Source organism: Sminthopsis crassicaudata, chromosome 5, assembly GCF_048593235.1.
Source record: "Sminthopsis crassicaudata isolate SCR6 chromosome 5, ASM4859323v1, whole genome shotgun sequence".
NCBI classification, from domain to species: Eukaryota; Metazoa; Chordata; class Mammalia; order Dasyuromorphia; family Dasyuridae; genus Sminthopsis; species Sminthopsis crassicaudata.
In genome coordinates, this window is record NC_133621.1 from 242,613,334 (window position 1) to 242,633,110 (window position 19,777).

Below are 19,777 nucleotides of genomic sequence, written 5' to 3' on the forward strand. Positions count from 1 at the left end.
ATGTAAAGTATTTTTGAGTTTTCTGTCTAGTCTATCCATTGAGTATTTTCCCCAAAAGACCAAATATTGGGTTTTCTAAGAAACTGAGAATTTCCTTCAGGAAGTTAATCACTCACTTCTAATGGATAGATAGTTAAGATTAGGCTAAAGCAGTAAAAGATAATATGTTAAAAAAAAAAAAAAACGCACAAAGGACAGAATAGGAGCACAGGATCATGTAGTAAGGACTGAAATGAACCTCAGAAGCCAATTTGTTCAATTTCCTCATTTTTTATCTAAAGAAACTGGGGCTCAAAGAGATTGAGTGGTGTTGCTCAAGGCAACACAAATAATAAGCATCAGAGATAGTATCTGAACCCAAGTACTCTAAAGAGAGACCTATTGATCTTTTCCCTAGAAGCTGGGATTGTTTCATTACATACATTGGTATTTCAAGCACAGTGCCTGGCATATAGGAGGAGCTTCATAAATGCATAGTGACTTTGATGGATTTACCAGACCACCAGAATCATATTACTATATCTAGTTTGTAGGCATTTACACAATAGGAACAGGTTAGACCTTGAAGAAGATTAGAAATGAACCTAAAGGGAAAAAAAGTCAAAAGACAAAAAGACATGGTGTCAACACTCTGAAGAAAGGACACCTTCACTATGTTTTATAAATATGTGGTCATTCTTTTTTTTTTTTTCCCCCCTGAGGCTGGGGTTAAGTGACCCAGGGTCACACAGCTAGGAAGTGTTAAGTGTCTGAGATCAAATTTGAACTCCGGTCTTCCTGAATTCAAGGCTGGTGCTCTATCCACTGCACCACCTAGCTGCCCCAATATGTGGTCATTCTTTATTCAGTGTTAAACAGAAAAACAGCCTTGAAGTTATAAAAAGCGTAGTAAAGATATAGACAAACTTCTGGAAACAAGATACTAAATGCAACTGGATTCTCCTTACAAAGAGATTTTTAAAAACAAATTATACTTTTATATATCTAGAATAGCTTGGGTAATGTATATCTAGTAGAAGGGAAAAGAGATTAAGAGACGCCTTTCTCTAGCTCTTTGTAAACCATCTTTCATTAATTTTAGTAGATTTTATTTTTAAAAAGAGATGGAAAACAGTTTTTGGTTTGTTAAGAATTACCTAAACAAAACAGATTTTATTAGAAACACTTTAAAACAATAAAGGGGGAAACAACCAAAAAAAAGGCAAAGTGAAGTTTTTAAAAGCACTTAATAATAATATTGACCTTTAAAAAAATCTGCCAAAAACAATGAATATGTTTCAAGTACTTTGAAAACATAAAACTTCTAAAAAATATTCAATAACCACTATAATTTGGCTATTTACCTAAGAAATATAAAGGAAACGTATATGTGTAGCTGCAATCCTTATCATCACAGTATTATTCATGTCACCATTTACTCATTTTCACATTAACATTTTAATACTTCAGCAAAATTGAATAGTTTATACCATAAGCCCATAAACGTTTCAAAATAAGTTTATGGCACACTTACGCCACCTGGTAGAACACAAAGGCATTGCAAAATTACTTTCACTTTGAACAGACTAACACCAACATAGGCAGCATTTCTTTTTCATTGTTTTAATAAACCTACCAAAAAAAGTTTTTAAAGGTCCTCTATTTTAAAGTATAAAAATGTATTTTATTAGGATTATACCGAAATTAATATGGAACAATTCAAACTCCTTTCAAGTTTGATTTACACAGGTGTTCATTTTTTTTAATAAAGCATTTAGCAAGATGTAGAAAAACAAAACAAATGTGTGCATACACATATATTCATAAAAGCTAAAATATTTTAATTATTTCTTTTTGTTGATTCTAGCCAAAATAAAACTCAGAAGATAAAGAGAATAAATAAGTAACAAGATATTTATTTCCTTCCTCTGTAGTAACAGTTCTAATGTCTCAAGGGCTATTTATAATAGATATCAAAAACAGGTTCCTAACAGTAACATTGCCCTAACCTGGAAACTATGAACTTATTTTTAAAAATATATTGATAACTATATTTCATTGTAATTGATTTATTCTACAATCTGCAAAAAAATCTTTTAAATTTTACATTAAATAATGCATTTAAAAATGTTAAGAAAAAATTCATAAGCTTCACCATCCCAGTGATCATGAATAAGCCACACCTCTCCCCAATCTCCACTTCTAGTTCTCTCATTCTTATTCCCCTCAATCCTATTTTTTTCTATGTCCCCTTCCTTCCATTAAGCACTTTGGAACTCCCCTTTCATGAGTAACAAAATTTCTTTCATTTTTGTGCTGGAGATTTCTTCCACCTTCTCATTCTCATATTTGGCAATAGTTGTCTTTACCCAGCATTGGAGCTCTCTCTCATAACTCTGACACCCTAGTTCTGGAGGATTCAGAATTTTCCTTGCTCCCCAGGGTCGATTTTTCCTCAGCTACGAACCTACCATTCTGAGATTCACATCATTGACTGATGAGTCCCTTCCATGAACAATCATATCAGGAGAAGGTCCAGTTCTGCTGTTACACTTCAGGCTCACCCTATGGCTTGATCTTCTAACTTCCCCAGTTTCCTCCAGGCTTTCCAGCTTCCCTTTAACATTTTGTCTTCAATTTTCATAACTCCCCACACTTAGCACTGTGCCTAACATAGAATAAGTCTTTAATAAACTCATCCATTCATCTATCTATCTATCCCATAATCCTAATATCAATTCTCTATTTCCCCCAAGTCATTGTGCCTCTTCTCACGAAATTCAGTACCCTAACTTGTCTTGTAATGCCGGAGAAACTGAGGCAAGATAGAGATTAGAGAGTTTTTAATATTTTATTTGAAAGGGAAAGATTGTGCTGGGGGCATGTTGCCCTCAGGGCTGATGTCCAAAGTATCCAGCAGCTAATGTGTGCTTCCCATGAAGTATATATATATATATATATATATATATATATATATATATATATATATATACACACATGGCTCCAAGCTACCTGGTAGGGCAGAGTGAGAGCACTGAGAGAGGGAACAGACTATCAATCTGATTCTGACAGGGTGGGCATTCTGAAAACTTGGGATAAAGAACAATGACAGGACAGGGGATAGGACCATAAATTCTATCAAACTGGGAGTAAAGGAGGTGTCCAGCTTAGAGCTAGGAAATCTGGAGTCCCCCTTATCTTGAGTTTACATATTGACAATTTATAACCTTAAAGTAGCCCTGAGTTATATCAGTCTTAATGAACTGGAGGGGGGGTATTTCAACTAAGGGGATTGAGGCAGAACTATTAAGGAAATTGAGGCAGGAACTATTAGGGAAACTGAGGCAGGACAATAAAAGGGAACTGTGGCACAGCAGTCTGTCACTATACACACTATACTTTCCTCAACTGTTCTGACCTGTTTTCTCCCTACCTCAATAAAACACAGGAAAGGAGATATCCTTTAGCTCATCATATCCACAAGTGTTTCACTTCTCTTTATCAAATCATATGTTCCTATCAGTCCATCTCTCCCAATATCTTAATCTTCCCTACCTAATCTTTGACCTCTCCTGGATCACTAATCCCCCACCCCCCCTTCCTGCCATCTTTCAATACTTTTCTAGGTCATAAGCCTTGCTCTAACATCCCATCCCTTACTTCTCTTTTCAATCTCAATTCTACAATTAACCAATTTAACTACATATCATCCTCTATTCGAGTCTCTTGCCCGTCTTTCCAAGCCCCAAATTTGGATTATTCCATCTACCTCCTTTGGTCCTGCTGGTAAATTGAGCTGGAGAAAATCAGGAAACTATACTATCTGAATCCACTACAAATTTATGTTGTAGTTGTTGTTTGTTCATATCAGTTGTGTCTAACTCTTCATGATCCCATAGTGAGGTTTTCTTGGCAGAGATACTAGAGTGGCTTGCCATGTCCTTCTTCAGCTCATTCTTACAGTTGAGGAAACAAAGAGAATTAAGGCACTTGCCTGGAGGGCATAAAGCAAATCTGAGACCAGAACTGAACTTGAGAAGAGCCCCGGGCTCTATTCACTGAAATACCTAGCTGCCCAAATTTGTGTTATTGGAACCCAATTGAGTCTCTACACCAGAAAGACAATCTTTCATTTCTGCCTAATGGTTTCTCTACCCCATTTTATTCTGCTGTTGTTAGAACAACAAAGATTGTTCTAAACTTCTTCTCGAAGATGGCGGAGAAGATACAGGCAAATTTGTAAGCTCCCTTCTTCCCTCAATACCAACTAGTTAAATCAGCCTCAAAAATAACGCTGGACTGATAAAAACCACAAGGATTAGAAGCACAATTTACCAGCTGAAGAGAATGAAAAATTTCAACAGAAAAGATTGGTTCCAGAGGGGAGGGGAAAAAAAGATCAGCACAGACAGGGCTGGACTAGCACAGCTAGCACACTGTGCCAAACGGGCTGGGGAGAACTCTGGGATCAGAGAAGCCACTGAGATAAAGGAATCTGGCACAGGCTGATAGCTCTTCTCTGCTTATAAAACAGCAGATCAGAAGAGAAATCAAGCCACTTTAAAGTATAAAGCCAGATCCTAGTACCACCCAAATCCGGAAGCGACTTAACACCAATTTCTGCACGGCTGTGCAGCCGCCTTCTACCGTCCGGGGCTTTTCCTTGGGGCAGTTAAGAACCTGAACATCAGGGGGACACAGCCTGGTGCAGCCTCTAATCCACATAGTGCGGGACTCAGCCTGAAGCAGTGGAATTCTAGCAGTAGCGGAACTCCAAGAGAAGTGGAATCTCCTCAGCAGGGACTGTGGTTTCTGGGCAGACACTTCTGATTTGAGTGCAGGGGCTTTTCGCGTCAGCTGCTAATATCCAGGGCCCCATGGGAGGCTTTGGCTGGGGTTTGTGACGCTTACACTGTTCAGCCTTAAACCTCAGGGCAGTCGCTAGGCCACACAGCAGCGTTCCTCACAGGGCACTCCTCGAAGCACATCGGTGCTAACCACCTCTGAGGCATTTCCTGGGAGGGGGGAGGGGAACTTTCTCCCAGAGCTCTCTCTTAGCCCAGATACAAGACTGCTGCATCCATCCACTCTGGGAGGAAGCAGACCCCCCACAGAGTGTTAACAATGAGTAAGAAGTTGAAGAGAACAATTGACACCTTCTATACAGAGAAAGAGCGGGTATCCAATACTGAGGAGGCTAACAGCAGACAGTCTCCAAATAACACCCTAAAGGGGAATGATACCTGCCCCCCATCACATAACTCTTTCCTAGAAGAGACTATTTAAAAGTTAAGAGAGTTTGAAGAAAAATGGGGAAAGGAAAGAGAAGCTATGATAGAGAATAATAATGTCCTGAAATTTGAGTTGGAAAAAACAAAGAATTAGCAGGAGGTGCAGGGAAACAAAATTTGTGAATTAGAAAAGGTTAAAAAAAATTACAGGAAAGTAGGATTTCTGAATTGGAAAAGATAAAAAATTCCCAAAAAAGTAGGATTTGTGATTTGGAAAAAATAAATAACTCACTAAAAAAAAAAAAAAAAATTAGTGAAATGGAAAAAAATTCAACAGAGCAAAATAATTCACTTAAAAACTCAATTGGACATATACAAAAAGAACTAAAAAATGTGAATGAAGAAAATAACTCATTAAAAATCAGGACTGAACCAAAAGAAATGAATGATTCATTGAGAAACCAAGAATCAATCAAACAAAACAAAAAAAATGAAAAGCTGGAGAATAACATCAAATATTTACTGGGAAAATCTATAGACCTGGAAAATAGATCTAGGAGAGATTGGACTTCCCAAAAATTATGATGAAAAAAAGAGCCTAGATTCTATTTTACAGGAAATCATCAAAGAGAACTGTCCAGAGATAATAGAAACAGAAGGGAAAATAGGCGTTGAAAGAATTCATCGAACACCTTCTGAAGAAGACCCTAAAAAAAGAACTCCACGGAACACTGTGGCTAAGCAACAGAACTACCAAACTAAGGGAAAAATATTGCAAGCAGCTAGGAAAAAACAATTCAAATATCAAGGTGCCACAATAAGGGTCACGCAAGATCTAGCTGCCTCCACATTAAACCATCGAAGGGCCTGAAACCTGATATTCCAAAAGGCAAAAGAACAAGGATTGCAACCAAGAATAAACTACCCAGCTAAGTTTAGCATTTTCTTCCATGGAAGAAGATGGTCATTTAATGAAACAGAGGAATTCCATTTGTTTCTAAGAAAAAAACCAAACTTAAACAAAAAATTTGATCTACATCCACAAGACTGAAGAGAAGCAGAAAAAGGTAAAAAGAACTCTTGAGAACTGTATCTCTGTTGTGGATATACAGAAAGTCCACACGGATAATTTGATTTTACTGATATAACATAAAAAAAGGGAAGTAGTAAAGGGAAGGGGATAGTATCGGAAAAAGGGAAAGGAGAGATAAAAAGAGGGAAACTACATCCCAGGAAGAGGCATAGAAAATCTACCACATCTGAGGGAATTTAGAGAGGGGGAGAAGCATTGTGTGAATCTTACTCTCATCAGAGTAGGCTCAAAGAGTAAATAATTGACATGTTTGTTTTTCAGAGAATTCTCTCTCACCTCATTATAAGGGAGGGAGAGGAAAAGGGAAAAGGAAAAGGGGAATAAGGGAAGGGTATAAGAAAGGGGAAGGGATACTAAAAAGGGAGGGTTGCGCGTCACAAGTGGGGTCCATAAATTCAATACTTGGAAAGGGGTTCAGGGAGGACAAGGGAAAAAAAGCATAATCAGGGGATAATATGATGGCAGGAAATACAGAATTAGTCATTTTAACTGTAAATGTGAATGGGATGAACTCTCCCATTAAACGGAGGCAGATTAGCAGACTGGATCAAAAGTCAGAACCCTACAATATGTTGTTTACAGGAAACACACTTAAAGCAGGGAGATACATACAGAGTAAAGGTAAAAGGTTGGAGCAGAATCTATTATGCTTCACGTAAAGACAAAAAAGCAGGGGTAGCCATCCTTATCTCACATCAAATAAAAGCAAAAATTGATCTAATTAAAAGAGATAAGGAAGAAACTATATCCTGCTAAAAGGTAGCATAGACAATGAAGCCATACCAATACTAAACATATATGCACGAAGTGGTATAGCATCTAACTTCCTAAAGGAAAAGTTAAGAGATTTTCTAGAAGAAATAGACAGTAAAACTATAATAGTGGGAGATCTCAACCATGCACTCTCAGAATTAGACAAATCAAACCACAAAACAAATAAGAAAGAAATTAAAGAGGTAAATAGAACATTAGAAAAACTAAGTATGATAGATCTTTGGAGAAAACTGAATGGTAATAGAAAGGAGTATACTTTCTTCTCAGCAGTTCATGGAACCCATACAAAAATTGACCATATATTGGGAAATAAAGATCTCAAAATTAAATGCAGAAAGGCAGAAATAGTAAATACCTTCTTCTCAGATCACAATGCAATAAAAACTATATTCAATTAGAAGTTAGGGGTAAATAGACCAAAAAGTAATTGGAAACTAAATAATCTCATCTTAAAGAATGACCAGGTAAAACAGCAAATTCTAGAAACTATTAATAATTTCACCCAAGATAATGGCAATGATGAGACATCATACCAAAATTTGTGGGATGCAGCTAAAGCAGTAATAAGGGGAAATTTTATATCTTTAGAGGCTTACTTGAATAAAATAGAGAAAGAGGAGATTAATGAATTGGGCCTGCAACTTAAAAAGCTAGAAAAAGAGCAAATTAAAAACCCCCAACCAAAAACTAAACTTGAAATTCTAAAATTAAAAGGAGAAATCAATAATACTGAAAGTAAAAAAAACTATTGAATTAATAAATAAAACTAAGAGTTGGATTCATGAAAAAGCCAATAAAATAGATAAATCTTTGGTAAATCTGATTAGGGGAAAAAAAAAAAAAAGAGGAAAATCAAATTGTTAGTCTTAAAAATGAAAAGGGTGATCTTTCCATCAATGAAGAGGAAATTAGAGAAATAGTGAGTTATTTTGCCCAACTTTATGCCAATAAATTTGATAACTTAAGTGAAATGGATGACTACTTCCAAAAATATAGGCTTCCTAGATTAAGAGAGGAGGAGGTAAACTGCTTAAATAGTCCCATTTCAGAAAAAGAAATAGAACAAGCTGTTAATCAACTCCCCAGGACCAGATGGATTTACATGTGAATTCTACCAAACATTTAAAGAACAACTAGCCCCAATGTTATATAAACTATTTGAAAAAATAGAGGATGAAGGAGTCCTACCTTTTATGACACAGACATGGTACTAAACCAGGTAGGTTGAAAACGGAGAAAGAAAACTATAGATCAATCTCCTTAATGAATATTGATGCTAAAATCTTAAATAAGATATTAGCAAAAAGACTTCAGAAAATCATCCCCAGGATAATACTAGGAATGCAGGGCTGGTTTAATATTAGGAAAACTATTAGTATAATTGACCATATTAATAATCAAATTAATAAAAACCATACAATCATCTCAATAGATGCAGAAAAAGCATTTGATAAAATACAACATCCATTCCTACTAAAAACGCTTGAGATTATAAGAATAAATGGACTATTCCTTAAAATAGTAAGGAGCATATATTTAAGACTGTCAGTAAGCATAATATGCAACAGAGATAAACTGGAACCTTTCTCAGTAAGATCAGGAGTGAAACAAGGTTGCCCACTATCACCATTACTAGTCAATATTGTATTAGAAATGCTACCCTCGGCAATAAGAGTCGAGAGAGATTAAAGGAATAAGAGTAGGTAATGAGGAAATCAAAATATCACTCTTTGCAGATGATATGATGGTATACTTAGAGAACCCCAGAGATTCTAATAAAAGGTTATTAGAAGTAATTCACAACTTTAGCAAAGTTGCTGGATACAAAATAAATCCACATAAATCCTCAGCATTTTTATACATCACCAACAAAATGCAACTGCAAGAGACACAAAGAGAAATTCCATTCCAAACAAATATTGAAAGTATAAAATATTTGGGAATCCATCTACCAAAGAAAAGTCAGGAACTATATGAGCAAAATCACAAAACACTTGCCACAAAAATAAAATCAGATTTAAATAATTGGAAAGATATTCAGTGTTCCTGGATAGGCTGAGCGAATATAATAAAGATGACAATACTCCCCAAACTAATCTATTTATGTAGTGCTATACCAATCAGACTCCCAAGAAACTATTTTAATGACCTAGAAAAAATAACAACAAAATTCATATGGAAGAATAAAAGGTGGAGAATTTCTAGAGAATTAATGAAAAAAAAGTCAGATGAAGGTGGTCTAGCTGTACCTGATCTAAAGCTATATTATAAAGCACCAGTCACCAAAACCATTTGGTATTGGCTAAGAAATAGACCAGTCGATTAGTGGAACAGATTAGATACAAAGGACAAAAAAGGGTATAACTATAGCAATCTAGTGTTTGACAAACCCAAAGATACCAACATTTGGGATAAGAATTCATTATTTGAAAAAAAAAAAACTATTGGGAAAACTGGAAATTAGTATGGCAGAAATTAGATATGGACCCACACTTTAACACCATATACCAAGATAAGATCAAAATGGGTCCATGATTTAGGCATAAAGAATGAGATCATAAATAGATTAGGGGAACAGAGGATAGTCTACCTCTCAGACCTGTGGAGGAGAAAGGAATTTATGACCAGAGGAGAACTAGAGATCATTATTGATCACAAAATAGAAGATTTTGATTACATCAAATTAAAAAGCTTCTGTGCAAACAAAACTAGCAAACAAGATGAGAAGGGAAGTAACAAATTGGGAAAATATTTTTACAGTTAAAAGTTCTGATAAAGGCTTCATTTCCAAAATATATAGAGAACTGATCCTAATTTATAAGAAATCAAACCATTCTCCAATTGATAAATGGTCAAAGGATATGAACAGACAATTTTCAGATGAAGTCGAAACTATATCCACTCATATGAAAGTATTCCAAATCACTACTGATCAGAAAAATGCAAATTAAGACAACTCTGAGATACCACTACACACCTGTTAGATTGGCTAAGATGACAGGAACAAATAATGATGAATGTTGGAGGGGATGTGAGAAAACTGGGACACTGATGCATTGTTGGTGGAGTTGTGAAAGAATCTGGCCATTCTGGAGAGCAATTTGGAACTATGCTCAAAAAGTTATCAAACTGTGCATACCCTTTGATCCAGCAGTGCTACTACTGGGCTTATATCCCAAAGAAATACTAAAGAAGGGAAAGGGATCTATATGTGCCAAAATGTTTGTGGCAGCTCTTTTTGTAGTGGCTAGAAACTGGAAAATGAATGGATGTCCAGCAATTGGAGAATGGTTGGGTAAATTATGGTATATGAAGGTTATGGAATATTACTGATCTGTAAGAAATGACCGGCAGGATGAATACAGAGAGGTTTGGGAGACATACATGAACTGATGCTGAGTGAAATGAGCAGAACCAGAAGATCACTATACACTTCAACAACAATACTATATGAAGATGTATTCTGATGGAAGTGGATATCTTCAGTAAAGAAGATCCAACTTACTTCCAGTTGATCAATGATGGACAGAAACAACTACACCCAGAGAAGGAACACTGGGAATTGAATGTAAACTGTTAGCACTACTGTTTTTCTACCCAGGTTACTTTTACCTTCAGAATCCAATTCTTAACGTGCAACAAGAAAATTGGATTTACACACACATATATTGTATCTAGGTTATACTGTAACACATTTAATATATATGGGATTGCCTGTCATCTAGGGGAGAGAGTAGAGGGAGGGAGGGGAAAATTTGGAAAAATGAATACAAGGGATAATGTTATAAAAAAAATACTCATGCATATGTACTATCAAAAAAATTTTTATAATTATAAAATTAATTAAAAAAAAAAAAAAAGAAAGAAAGAAAATAAATTTCTTCTCCCTAAAGTCTCCCATTATATCCTTCCCAGCTGAGTATCTCATTGAGAAAATTAAGACCATTCAACAAGATTACGTGATGATCAATTGTGATGGACATAGCTCTCTTCAACAATGAGATGATTCAGACCAAAAAGGTTTGTGATGAAAAGAGCCACCTATAACCCAGAGAGAGGAGTGCAAGAACTGAGTATGGTTCAGAACATAGAATTTTCACTCTTTTTGTTGTTGCTTGCTTGCATTTTTTTCATTGTTTTCCTGTTTGATTTTTCTTGAGCAACAATTGTATAAATATGTATGCATATATTGTACTTAGCATATATTTGCACTCTGTTTAACATATATTGGATTACTTGACATCTAGGGTATTGTATCTCAGTTTCTAATTGTTCTGCTCAATCCTGCAACAACAACCCTCCCTCCTAATCATCATGATCCAGATAAGGAAAAAAGACCTTTTCTGTCTTAGACCCCAGACCTTCCCTACTTATCCAGAACACCCAGTGTCTTTCCCCATTCTGTCATTGTTCTTCTTGATCTAATTTATCAGAATGTCTCCCCTATCCTGTCAGAACTGGATTGAGAATCCATTCCCACTCTCAGTGCTCTGACTCTACCCCTGCTTTGGTCTATCCCAGTAGCTTGGAGACATGTGTATATACATTTTATGGGAACCTCACATTCCCAGTAAATCTCTCCCTTTCAAATAAAATATTAAAAACTCTCTAATCTCTATCTTGCCCCAGTTTTTCCAGCATTACATTGGGAGGGGATGGAAAATTGGAACACAGAGTTTTGCAAGGGTTAATGCTGAAAAATTATTCATACATGTTTTGAAAATAAAAAGCTTTAATAAAAAAAAAAAAAGAAAATTAAGATCATTTGTCATGAGTCCTATATCTCAAAGCTTCTTAATATCATTCCTTATTCTTTCTTGACTCATTTTTGATAAACTGCTATTAAATCCAATCCCTTTATATGTACTCTTTAATCCTCTAATGCTTAATCTTCTCTAGTGGTATAACAACTAATCTCTCACTAGGCTTCAGGTTATTCTTATCTCCTAAATCTTTCCTTCTTGCTTGCAAAAAACAAAAACAAAAACAAAAAACAAAAAACCAAGGTGACCAATACTAGACCAAATCCAGGCTCTACCTTATCATTCCTTCAAATTCTATAACTCTTTCCCCCTTTCATAAACTCTTGGAAAAAGCTATCCATACTTCTTACTTATTGTATAAATATATATGCATTATAGGATTTAACATATATTTCTACCATGTTTAACATACATTGGAGTACTTGCCTTCTAGTGGGGGGGAAAGAGGAAAAATCGGAACACAAGGTTTTGTAAGAGTTAATGTCAAACTATCCATGCATGTGTTTAAAAAATAAAAAACTTTAATAAATTGTATAATAAACTTGGGTGATGGGGGGATGTTTTTGAAAGCCCTCAGATTCTCTTAATGCTTACCGCTAGAATGTATTTTCTCTTTTTCCCTTTACTTATTTTTTCATTAAAGAAATGGTCTCTAAAACTATTAAAATATTAAACTAATGTCAATTAAAAATATTTTCATGGAGATAACTCTTCAACATTAACCCTTGCAAAAACTTGTGTTCCAATTTTTCTCTCCTTCTCTCATCCCTCCCCAGCCCAACATATATTGGCAAGTACTCCAATATATGTTAAACATGGTAGAAATATATGCTAAATCTAATATATGCATACATTTATACAATTTTTTATTTATACAATTATCTTGCTGCACAAGAAAAATCAAATCAAAACTGGAAAAAAAAGAGAAAGAAAATAAAATGCAAGCAAACAACAAAAAGAGTAAAAACGCTATGTTGTGAACCACACTCAGTTCTCACAGTCCTCTCTCTGGGTATAGATGGCTCTCTTCACCATGAGATCATTGAAACTGATCTGAATCACCTCAGTGTTGAAGACAGTCACATCCATCAGAACTAGTCATTGTACAATCTTCTTGTTGCTGTGTGCAATGATCTTCTGGTTCTGCTCATTTCACTCAACATCAGTTCATGTAAGACTTTTCAGGCCTCTCTGAAATCAGCCTGCTGATTGTTTCTTACAGAACAATAATATTCCATAACATTCATATACTATAACTTATTCAGCCATTCACCAACTAATGGGCATCCACTCAGTTTCCAGTTCGTTGCCACTACAAAAAGGGCTGCCACAGATATTTTTCCATATGTGGGTCCCCTTTCCTCCTTTTAAGATCTCTTTGGTATATAAACCCAGTAGAAACATTGCTATATCAAAGAGTATGCACAGTTTGATAACCCTTTGGGTATAGTTCCAAATTGCTCTGCAGAACGGTTGGATCAGTTCACAATTCCACCAATAATGTATTAAGTGTCCCAGTTTTCCCACATCCCCTCCAACAATCATCATTATTTTTTCCTGTCATTTAGCCAATGAGAAGTATGTTGTGGTATCTCAGAGTTTTCTCAATTTGCATTTCTCTGATCAATAGTGATTTAGAAAACCTTTTCATATGACTAGAAATGGTTTCAATTTCTTCATCTGAAAATTTTCTGTTCATATCTTTTGATATCAATTTATCAATTGGAGAATTGCTTGAATTCTTATAAATTTGAGTCAATTCTCTATATATTTTAGAAATGATGCCTTGAAAAATATTTTCCCAGTTTACTGCTTCCCTTCTAATCTTGTCCGCAACTTTTTTTTTTAAAAGAGGAATTATTCTTTATTAAAATAAGTTGAAAAAAATTTTGCTGGAAGATATTAGGAAAACAAAGAAGTTTTACTTTTGATAGACTGCACTGCAAAAAAAACTTATTAAAAGAAATTCATACTAAAATCAAAATATTAGTTCAACATCCAATATATAATTTCATGTTCTTCGCTGACAAGTCTTCCATATATTTTTACTCAGGTGAAATACTTAAGAGTGCTTGATCTCCTTCAACTTCTTTCCAGACTTCGGGTATAATCCCAGAAAGCAAGTCAACTTCACTTAGACAGGTATGGATCTGCCCTGTGGTCTCTTTGTTGCTAGTTTATCTCCTTTGTCATCACAAATGCCTCTGTGAATAATCAGCTCTAACACAGGAAGAAGCAGCATCACTCTCTAAATGGAGCAGCACCAAGATTTTCTGTATTTCCCATTTGAAAATCTTTTGACCTGAATACAGATCTTCATATCCACCATGAGTTATGGTAATCACAGCCAAAATGATCACAATAATCTTCATATCCATAATATCCTGAAGGATATCCCTTTTTCTTTTACCTCTATAGCACCGACCTCTCATTGAAGGGAGCATATGAGTGAACTATAACAGTAAAAATCATCATAATTTGGTTTTTAGTTGCTTGATTTGGGGCTTTACGTTCTTACTTTTTTTGATCTGGGTTAGAAAAATTGCAACATTTTCTCCCCTCTAAGTTTTTATAGCACCATCTCACTCACCTAAGTGAATGAATGTATAATTCTTGTTTAACATTTTTTCCCCCTGAGGCAATTGGGGTTAAATGACTTGCCCAGTGTCACACAGCTAGGAAATTTTAAGTGTCTGGTCAAAATTGAATTCAGGTCCTCCTGACTTTAGGGCTGGTGATACTGTGCCACTTTGCTGCCCCCACTGAATGCATAATTCTTTAGTTGTTTTATTTCTTCCAGTCTCCCAAACTGACAAAACAGAGATACCATACAAACAGCATATTCACCGTTCAAGATCTGACTTAGCCCAGAATCCTTGCTTCTTTTTTCTTGTCATTTAGTTGGTGGCACAAAAAGATACCTCCAAGGCTCTCTATAATTTGCTAAATTTTTCAAGAATCTATTCCTCAGATTTGCTCTTAGGAATAAACAAAGCAAAAACTTCATTATTGGTGGCTGAGATGCAAATACTGATGTTTCCAGAGCAAATTTCATGAATATTACACAGTTTAAGAGTTTATATATATTTATATTATATAGTTTAACTTTTGAATTGCTTTGCAGAGAAAACTATAAAAGCAAATACTCTATTTAGACTAGTAAAGAGATCTCTCAGTAAGTAAGATTTAGGATCATGCAGACAGGCCTAGCTTTTTCCAATAATAGAAAAAGTCCACCTTCAAACAGTTATGTGCCAATGAAATGCTGTTGTCTAGAAAACAATGAATCTAGAGGAAGTCCTCCCCCCATCCTTTATTTCTCTGAGTGGTCACATTAATTGCATAACCTATTCTTTCCAAGACTGCCTTAATTGTTTGCCATAACTAGTCCTTGGCGAGAATCAACCACTTTGGTTCCCTATTGTTCTCTCTACCTTTATGCTTCCATTAACTCCACCAAAAAAAATATTTTATTCTAAGAAATATGAGAGCAGTTTTTAAATTGTTGAAGTGCTACCAATGCATCTTCTTCACCAAATTCTTTTAAAACATCAATTCCTCTTTCTTCTAATCATTGTGTGCAACTAAAATTGCAACATAAATTTCATCTAGTTGTGTGTGTGTGTGTATGTATGTATGTGTGTAGGGCAACTTTCTGTGGTAAACTAGCATTAAATAATGTTTGGAAATTCTCAGAAGGAGTAAATATAGAAGTATCCAAAGGATCTTTAATATTATTCTCATTAATATATTTAGTAGACACATTTCTAGAAATTACCCCATTCAGAATGGTACTAACTCCTGTCAGAAAGGATCAGGTTTTGGGAATGGTGTGCTTGCTTCTTCCTCTACCCAGCAGAAGTGGAGTTATTGACAGTGACCTTTTAAATACCATATCTTATGGCATTTTCCCAGTCCTTGTCCCTCTTAAGACTTTTTGCAACACTTGGCACTGGGGACCACCTTCTCTCCTGAAAACTCTCGTCTCTTGAGTTTTCATGATGTTAATATTATTTTGATTCTTCTGTCAGAATGTTCCTTTTCAGTTTCTTTTGATAGCTTATCATCCATATTATGCCCCCTATGAGTGTTCTCCTGGGATCTCTTCTCAATCCTCTTCAATTCTCTAATTTGATCACCTCATTTAGCTCTAAGGATTTATTTTTCATTTCTATGCAAATGATTCTCAAACCTCTAGTCTCTCCTAAGCTCTAGTAATAATACATCTCCAACTGCCTACAGGATATTTCAAACTGGCTGTTTCAGACATTTTAATTTTAAACTCAACATGTCCATGTCCAAAATGGAATTCATCTTCCCCTACCATTTTTCTATACTCTTTATTATATTTTATTCATTAATATCAATGTTGATGATATCTTATTTTGAAACTAGGTCTCCCCATTTTGTCCAGGCTGCAGGTGCCACTCATGGGTTGCCCCCTGCTGATTAGCAGAGTGCTTTGACTTGCTCCATTTCCAGCCTGGGCTGGTCTGCCCTTCCTTAAGCAGCCATGTAGTGTTGTCACTCCAGGGAGCTCACTATACTGATGACAAATAACATGGATACGTAGTGTAGATTTGTTAGCCCTGCTGCACCTCAGAGCCCTCAAGCTTAAGTAATCCACCAGTTTCCTCCTTCCCAGGAGCAAGGATTACCATGAATAATGAACATTCATGCATCCCTATATACTCAGTGACATCCTTTGTTTTCATATTACCTAAAAAATCCCTCCCCATCCAAGAAAATCATCTCTTTTTAACAAAGAATAAAAAGAAGGAAATTTTTCAGAAAAAAATCAACGTAACAGCCATGTCCAATATTATATATAGGGTCTATAAAACAATCTAGATTATATTGCACAAGCCATTAAACTAAATATATAATTTTTTGCTCTAGGAAGAGCTTTACTAAGCATAAACCCATAAGAATGAAATATAAGCCTTATAGATGCAAAAATATTTGTAGCAACATTTTTTAATGGTAGCAAAAACTTATAACAAAGTGGGTGGCCACTGACTGAAGAATGGCTGAATATATTGTGGCACATGAATGAAATGGTCATTTTACTGTGCCAAAAGAAATGGCAAAATATAAAAAATTCATAGAAATTTGGGAAAACTTGTATGACCTAAAGAGAGAAGTCAAAACAATGAAACAATTTGCCCAATGATCACAATAATGTAAATTAAAATTAAACTAGAAAGACATCAGGTATCTTTTGCTTTTACATAACCTTCATTCCAAAATTTTCCTACCTCTTCCCAAACCTATGTATCAGAAAAATTTTAAAAAGAAGGGGGGAGGGGAAGCAGGTCAGCAAAATCAATCAACCAAACAACTGAGTCTATAATATTTTATATTATATATAATTAATATTAATTATTATAACTAATTAATATGTTTAATAATTAATATATAATATAAATTATAATATATATTAATATAATAACTGAGTCTATAATATTCAATCCTCATTGGTTCCCTTACCTCTGTAAAGACAGGAGAGAAATATATTTTTTCAACTCTTTTCCAAAGCAAACCTTCTTGATTATTATGATTATAAAGCTTTCATTTTTTTTGTTTTTTCTACATATATATATATATATAAATAAAAAATGTTATATATCAGTTAACAAAACTCTTGCATTCTGCTTCCATAAACGTGCATCTCACCTTTGTCCCTTCCTTTCTATTCACCTATCTCACACTACTACCTCTGGGATCAGATATGTTTCCCTGGTTGCTTTGTAAAGCTCTTTACAGCCTCCTCAACACATCTTTCTAACTTTATTGTATATTATTCCCCTTTCTTACACAGTCTAGCCAAATTGGCCTCTGTGTTCCTTACAAACAGTGTATGCTGTCCTCCATATCTGGAAATCTACACTTTCCTCACCTCTGCCTCTTAGAACCTCTCCTTTGCTTCAGAGCTTGGCTCAAACATCACATTCCACATGAAGTCTTTCCTGATGCCTTCAGCTATGAGCATCTTCTATTCCAGAGCTACCCACTTATGGGTATATTTGCTACCCACAACCCTTTATCACCCAAGAACTTTATAACTTTCCAGGTATAAAGAGATATAAAATAGGTTTACAAATCAAACATTTACTGATAATAAACCATAATTTTATGACCCTCACTTTCAATCAAGTAATTCCATATATAGGGTCGCAACTCCATATAGGGTCACGACTCACAGTTTAAGAAGCTTTGTTCTACTCCAAAATCAGCAGGCATTTATTTTAGATACATTTTATTTTATATATTTTACATATTATATACATTTAGAATTTAATGATATTTGTGTATATTGTTTCCATATCCCGTCATATCATCCTGAACTCCAAATTCAAGTCCCTGTATACCCTTAGTTGTAAGGGCTAATTCATTTATGTCTTTATATTTCTAAATGCTACTACAATGCTCAGAAACCAGTGGATATTTAATAAATGCTTGCTTATTGACTGATAGCATATTTCCCTATGGTGGTTCATATAAGTGCTCCCAAGTTCTCTGAATTCTCCAGATTCATCATTTCTAATACCATGGTAATATTGCTTTACCTTCATTTACCACAAACAACAATTTGTTTAATTATTCTTTACTTAATTGACATTACCTTATTCCTAGTCTTTGGAAGTCTTTGATCTTCTTGACAGTATATGCCTAGCAATGGGATATCTGACTATAAGTATTTTACATATTTTTCTTATTTTTAAAAATAAATCCAAACTGCCAAGCAGAAAAGTTTATCGAGATTTAAGGAAAGCATCTGACTGTTTTCTTGTGGAAAAGATCTAATGATGTGGATTAGACAATAATATGATGAGGTTGATTTGGAACTAATTACCAGAAAAGTGGACATTAATGGATAAAAGTAAACTAGGAAGAAAAGACTCTCTTCAAGTATCCCATTTATCTATAGATGGCCTTTACTCTTTAACATTTTAATCAACACACACAAGTTGCAAATGACACAAAGCTGGGACAAAAGAATCAGAATTCAAAAGTCTTAAAAGGATTGAATGTTGGGTTGAATATAAGAGAAAATTTAATTGGGATAAATGTAATCTTACATTTGGATTCCAAAAAAAATCACTTCTTTGTACAAGCATAAGATGGGGAAGGTGTAGTCAGTCAAAGACTGTTTAGGTGTTTACCTGTAATGTAATGTGACTTTCCTGTGAAAAAGAATAGCTGAACATATTGTAACATATGAATGAAATGGTCATTTACTGTGCCAAAAGAAACCACAAAATATGAAAAATTCATACCACGAATTAATACCAGTCTACACCAAAAAAGACCTAGAGCCCAGAAGCAGGTAAGTGGCAGTCCCTATCAAATTTTACTCTGGTCAGATGCTCTCTTAAGTAGAACAGTATTTAAATGTGATGTCTCTAAAATCAGGCATCAGTGAAGTAGGGTGATTAAACAATGTTAATTTATTTTAAATTTGAGGTTAAAAATTCTTAAGATAAATATGTCACAATGCTTCTTAATTTTTTTAAAAGTTGTCTTACCCAGCAGGATGAATACAGAGAGGCTTGGAGAGACTTATATGAACTGATGCTGAGTGAAATGAGCAGAACCAGGAGATCATTATACACTTCAACAATAATACTGTATGAGGATGTATTCCAATGGAACTGAATATCTTCAACAAAGAGAAGATCTAATTCTAATTCAGATCCAATTGATCAATATTGGACAGAATCAGCTCCACCCAGAGAAGGAACATTGGGAAATGAGTGTAAACTGTTTGCATTTTTGTTTTTCTTCCTGGGTTATTTTTTACCTTCTAAATCCATTTCTTCCTGTGCAACAAAAAAAATTCAGTTCTGCACACATATATTGTATCTAGGATATATTATAACATATTTAACATGTATGGGAATGCCTGCCTTCTAGGGGAGGGGGTGAAGGAAAGG

The 19,777-nt window shown here is 34.9% G+C and overlaps 1 protein-coding gene across 1 annotated transcript in view; it reads right to left on the reverse strand.

The window, feature by feature from the left end:
- MRPS35 (mitochondrial ribosomal protein S35) overlaps positions 1–19,777 on the reverse strand; it is a 63,408-nt gene that overhangs the window by 19,939 nt on the left and 23,692 nt on the right.